The sequence below is a fragment of the Tasmannia lanceolata genome, unplaced genomic scaffold, assembly GCF_043159265.1.
Source record: "Tasmannia lanceolata isolate RefF3 unplaced genomic scaffold, GAP_Taslan_0.1 ptg000036l, whole genome shotgun sequence".
Classification (NCBI taxonomy): domain Eukaryota; kingdom Viridiplantae; phylum Streptophyta; class Magnoliopsida; order Canellales; family Winteraceae; genus Tasmannia; species Tasmannia lanceolata.
Genome location: NW_027518713.1, coordinates 3,122,138 through 3,128,717, shown reverse-complemented (window position 1 = coordinate 3,128,717; position 6,580 = coordinate 3,122,138). Strand labels below are relative to the sequence as shown.

Sequence of the window (6,580 nt, the reverse complement as noted above, 5' to 3'; positions counted from 1 at the left end):
AGCGAAGGAGATAATGAGGAGATTGCCTTGATGACTAGAAAGTTCAACAAATTCTTGAAGAGGAACAAGAATGTGAGAAAAGCTCCTCGACCCTTCAAAAAGAAAGAAGAAAATGAAGGACAACCGAGATGCTTTAAATGCAAGAAGGTTGGACACTTGAGGCCAGATTGCCCACTCAACAAAGTGCCTCCGCAAAATGAGAACTTCAAGAGAAGAGAAAAGAAGAAAGGAATGGCGGCAACATGGAATGAACGTGAGATGAGTGAAGAATCCGAAGATGATCCGGAAGGAGAAAGTTGCAATGTGTGTTTCATGGCCTCTACAAATGACAATGAGGTAACACAAGACTCCAATGTTAATGATTCTAATGATATTAAATATGATGAATTGTATGATGCCTTTCAAGAATTGCATAAAGAATTGAAAGCTCAAATGTTAAAAAATCAATCTCTTAAAAACTCTCTTGCTAGCATTACTAAAGAGTTTGGTTGGTTACAAAAGGACCATGAATACATTTTAAATGAAAATGAGACCATGAGCTTTGAGAGTGATGAGCTTAAAGAAATAAATGATTCACTTAGTTTGGAAAACAAAAAATTACATGTTGAAATTAAGAAAATGACACATGAATACAAGGAGTTAAGTGCAAAATATGATGATCTTTATGCTTCTTTTGATAAATTTGATAGAGGTACATTAACTCTAAACAAATTGCTTGGCATAGGAAAATGGTCCTTGAACAAAGTTGGACTTGGATATGATGATTATCAAAGTCCCACAAGACTTCAATCCACCTTTGAAAAAGCAAGACCCTCTTCCTCATCCTCTACTAGTATTGTGTGCAATGGTTGTGGCTTGCATGGTCATTATAAATTTACTTGTATGTATGCTAATAATCCTAAGTATGTGTGGGTAAAGAAAGGTTCTTTGAATGAGACTAGTCAAATTAGGATTAAGAAAGTTTGGATTCCTAAGAAATGAACTAATGTAGTATCTAAATGTAGGTCTGCTTGAGGAGCCAAACCAAGCAAGACAAGTGGTACCTTCATAGTGGATGCTCAAGACATATGACCGGAAACTTATCTCATTTTGAGTCTCTCTCTATCAAGGATGGTGGATTAGTTACCTTTGGAGATGATAAGAAAGGGAAAGTCATAGGTCAAGGAATCATAGGTAACTCTAAATCCCCTATCCACGATGTTTTACTTGTTGATGGTTTGTCACATAACTTGATTAGCATTATTCAACTATGTGATAGTGGACATAGAGTTATATTTGAACATGATACATGCATAATTGAGAATAAATTGAATGGTGAAATCCAATTTAAAGGAAATAGGAATGGAAATGTGTACACCATAAGCTTAGATGACCTAAAAGCTCAAAATGTAAAATGTCTTTCCGCCATTGGTGAAAACTCATGGCTATGGCATAGAAGATTAGGTCATGCTAGCATGGAACTAATTTCTAAAATATCATCTAGAGATGCCGTGATTGGTTTACCCAAAATCAAATATGTTAAAGATCACATTTGTAAAGCATGTCAAATGAGTAAACAAATCAAAACATCTTTCACACCTAAGAACATTGTCTCTACTTCTTATCCACTTGAGCTATTACATATGGATCTCTTCGGACCAATGAAAACTAGTAGCCTTGGTGGAAGAAGATATGTATATGTGATTATTGATGATTTCACTAGATAAACTTGGGTGTTATTTCTTGCTCATAAAGATGAATCTTTTGATATGTTTTTTAAATTAGCCAATAGAATACAAAATGAACTAGGTATTGCAATTGCACAAATTAGAAGTGATCATGGCACTGAATTTGAGAATTGTCATTTTGAACAATACTGTGCTACGAATGGAATCTATCATAACTTTTCTGCACCCAGAACACCTCAACAAAATGGAGTAGCCGAAAGAAGAAATAGAACTATTCAAGAAATGGCTAGAACAATGTTAAATGAAAGTAACATCCCTAGATAGTTTTGGGCCGAAGCCGTAAACACTGCATGTCATATTATGAATAAAGTCTATTTGAGGCCCTCAACTAAAAAGACTCCCTATGAAATGTGGAAAGGTAGAAAACCCAATCTTGATTACCTTAGAGTGTTTGATTGTAAATGTTTCATTCTTAATATCAAGGATAATTTGCATAAATTTGACCCAAAGACAGATGAGGGGATATATGTAGGATACTCAACACATAGTAAAGCATATAGAGTATTCAATAGAAGGACCTTGATTGTTGAGGAGTCCGTCCATGTAACATTTGATGAAAGAGAGCCATCCCAAATAGAGATGTTGCAGGAAGATGAGCCTATTGTAAATCAAATAGAAATATCCTCTAATCCTCCTAGAGAACAAGTCATAGATAATGAATCAAGGGAAGAGGAAGAACAAATTGTGGACCTACCTAAGGAAAAGAGAATCTTAGCCAATCACCCTGAAACTCAAATCTTAGGAGATGCCTCACAACCTGTTAGAACAAGATCATACTATAGAAATATTAGTGCTAATGTGGCATTCTTATCTGAGATTGAACCAAAGTCCATCAATGAAGCTGAAAAGGATGAATTTTGGATGATGGGAATGCAAGAAGAGCTTGACCAATTTGAGAGAAATAAAGTTTGGAAATTAGTGCCTAGACCTAGTGATCACCCTGTCATAGGAACAAGATGGGTCTATAGAAACAAACTTGATGAACATGGAAATATCACTAGAAATAAAGCTAGATTAGTAGCCCAAGGGTACAATCAGGAGGAGGGCATTGATTATGAAGAAACTTTTGCTCCTGTGGCCCGGTTAGAAGCCATTAGGATGCTCTTGGCATATGCAAGTCATAAAGGATTCAAACTATTTCAAATGGATGTCAAAAGTGCTTTCTTAAATGGCTACATAAATGAGGAAGTGTATGTTGAGCAGCCCCCTGGCTTTGAAGAGTACAAGCATCCATACCATGTATTCAAGCTAGATAAGGCATTATATGGTTTAAAGCAAGCCCCTAGGGCTTGGTATGAGAGGCTAAGTACATTCCTTGTTGAGAAATGATTTGAAATGGGTAAAGTAGATAAGACATTATTTATTAAAAGAAAAAATGAAGACATTTTAATTGTGCAAATCTATGTGGATGATACTATATTTGGATCTTCAAATGAATCTTTGTGTGATGAGTTTGCAAACTTAATGAAAAATGAATTTGAAATGAGCATGATGGGTGAACTAAACTACTTTCTTGGCTTGCAAATTAAACAACTTAAGAATGGCATATTTGTACATCAAGAAAAATACACGAAAGAACTTATCAAAAAATTTGGAATGGATAATTGAAAGATCATGAGAACACCCATGAGTGTCACATGTAAACTAGATAAGGATGAATTTGGAAAAGTTGTGGATGAGAAGATGTATAGGGGTATGATAGGTAGTCTCCTCTACTTGACTGCCAGTAGGCCAGACATTATGTTTAGTGTCTGTTTATGTGCAAGGTTTCAGTCTGCTCCAAAGGAGTCTCACCTATCTGCAGTAAAAAGAATCTTCAAATATCTTAAAGGCACCCAAAGTCTTGGCTTGTGGTATGAAAGGACTAGTGAATTCAACCTCACTGGGTTTTCGGATGCCGACTTTGCTGGATGTAGGATTGATAGAAAGAGCACTAGTGGGACTTGCCAGTTTCTTGGAAAATCTCTTGTCTCATGGTTTTGTAAGAAACAAAACTCCGTAGCCACCTCCACAACTGAAGCTGAATATGTGGCTGCAGGGGCTTGTTGTGCTCAACTCCTTTGGATGAAGAACACATTGATGGACTATGGCATTAAATTGCATAATATTCCCATCTTATGTGATAATACTAGTGCTATCAACTTAACAAAAAATCCTATACAACATTCAAGAACAAAACACATTGAAATAAGGCACCATTTCATTAGAGATCATGCACTTAAGGGGGATATATGCTTGGAATACATCAATACTGAAGTCCAACTTGCTGATATCTTCACAAAACCTTTAAGTGAAGAGAGGATGTGTGAAATAATAAGTGCCTTGAACATTTGGAGTGGAGATCAAGTGAAAGAATTGACTAAGTAGTTATAAAAAAATAAAAAAATAAAAAAAAACAAAGGTGGGCTTTTGGATCAAATTTGCTTATCTTTGCCTTTTGAGTTTGATTTGACCTCATCAACTATGGTATTTGTGATCCCATGAAGCTTATGAAATGATTGAAACACATCCAATTCAATGGATTCACCAAAAATCTCACTTTTGGTCAAAAACACTAGAAAATCCATCCATGCACCCAAAATGAGAATTTTGTCACTTGGATCTAATCTTATTATCCCAACATGTCAAAAAGATTATTTGTGAGTTGCGAACATCGTCAAACTCAGCAAACTCACTCATCGTGGTGTCCTTCTCATTTCATACAATTTCACTTGACTTTCAACACTTAGAAAGGTTTTAAAAAACACACATTTTTCGAAATTTTCAAACTAACTCAAAATCAATATCCAAACAAAAAATATAGTGTGTTTTAAGAAATATGAGTAAGGAAAAATACCAAAAAAATCAACCCCACTCAAATTCCCACTTATGAGTTGATGGACTCATCCAGACGTCTAGGCAGACGTCTGGACTCGAACAGATTTTTAAAAAAAAGGCGATGCGTTTTTTTTTTTTGGTATTTTGTGATACGTTTTTAGGACGTGCATTTAACCTCTGTGTAGGGCTTTATCTTCTCATCCCTTTCACTCTCTTTTCCTCTCAACCCTAGTCATCTACTCCTTGCCTAAAACCCCATTCCATTCTTGTAGGATTCACCTCAAAAACTGATTTTCTCTACTTCTAAACCCTAACACACCTCTCTCTTGCCTAAACTATCATCTCTCCACCTTGATATCTTTGCTTCTCCTTATTTTTTTTGTTTCAAACTTTAAAGTTTGGGGGGAAACTTGTCAAAACTCTTGAAACCTCCTCATTTCCTTGCTCTTTTCTTGATTTTCTTCTCTTCTGGCTAAAAATCCGTGGATTTAACTCCAAATCCATTAGATTTTGTGGGGTTTTGTTGAGTTGATCATTAAACCATAGATTTACTTCACCCTCTTGTGGTTTCCTCCATCCTTCCTTGATTTTTCCTTGAAAATCCTTGAACAATGTCTCGACACCCTCGACCCACTCGAAACCCTAACATGCCATCCAACATGCGGTTCGACGACGTTGAAGAAGAACGTGGCTCTCGTTCTCGACGGCCAACCCGGTCACGATCTGGACAATCATCCGCGAATTTTGGCATTCAGAATCGGCGAGCTCTAGCAATCTTTGAGGAAATGGCTCCAAGAAAGGTAGTCTCTGGTAGATATGTGAATTTTGAGGCTCTTACTGCTTATCGTATTCGATCATGCTTTGATACCTTGGAGTGGTCTCCCTTTCTTCAAATCAATGAACCCATCTACCCTACTCTGTGCAAAGTCTTCTACGCTCAATTAGATGATTCAGTAGATAAATGGCAACTGGCATCCGCTGTGAAATCTACGTCGATTGACCTTACGTTCACCGCATTTTGTGAGATCTTAGGAGTTCCAGCGACTGGCCCTATGATCTATTTCTGGCGTACTGATGAGATTTAGGAGCGTGGGACCACACACAAAGATGTGTATCGGACAATCTGTAGACGTTACATCCCTGGCGGGACAATTCAGGCCCATGATTTGATGCCCAAGGCAAGGGTCTTGCATAATATCATTGTGAACACGATTCTGCCTAGAGGTGGTTCGAAGAATGAGGTGAGGCCCTTAGATGCTTTTGTGATATATTGCCTGATGACTGGTACTGCTCTGAATCAGAGCTACATCATTTTCAACCACTTAAAGGCTGCTCCTCTGAGGACTGGATCTTTACCCTATGGCATGGTTATCACCAAAATCCTGACTCACTTTGCTATCTCAGTAGTAGGAGACTTGAAAGAGAAATCGGCCAAGCAAATTGACAAGACTACTATCAGAAAAATGAGAATGGACCCTGATCGGATGGAGAGAGTGGTGCAAGATCATCCTCGTCTTGGAGACGAAGAAGAGGAAGAAGAGGACGAAGAGGCAGAAGACGAAGAAGACGAAGAAGAAGAAGAAGCTGAAGAAGAGGAGGAAGACAATAATGAAGGCGAAGCAGCTGCAGCCGATGGAGATGAGGAGCCTCCTGCTCCTCAGATGGATCCTCTGGATCGCCCTGTCACATACAGAGATCTTATGGCCTTCCAGTAGCATATTGACAGCCGATTCGATCATTTTGAGCGCCGTATGGGATGGAGAGATGCTTCTCCACCTACCGAGTAGATCTACCTTGATTCTGACTTAAAAGTTCCTTTTGCATCTACTTAGGATTAGTTTGCTTTGACTCTTTGTTTAGGACTCGTTTCCTTTCTCCTTGTCACTAGGGTCGTTTGTGTGCTCATCTGTTTTTTGTATGGCCATGGGTAGAGCTTGAGTAGGATATTGATGTATTGGTCTATAGACCTCACCCATGTGACTTTTGTTATGATTGTGTCCTTTTGCTATATGGTTCCTGTACTCAAAGGGTTACAT

General features: G+C 37.8%; 1 pseudogene; it reads left to right on the top strand.

Moving 5' to 3' along the window:
- The first annotated feature begins 3,353 nt into the window (after positions 1-3,353).
- LOC143859690 (secreted RxLR effector protein 161 pseudogene) lies at positions 3,354-4,094 on the top strand (annotated as a pseudogene).
- The last annotated feature ends 2,486 nt before the right edge of the window (positions 4,095-6,580 follow it).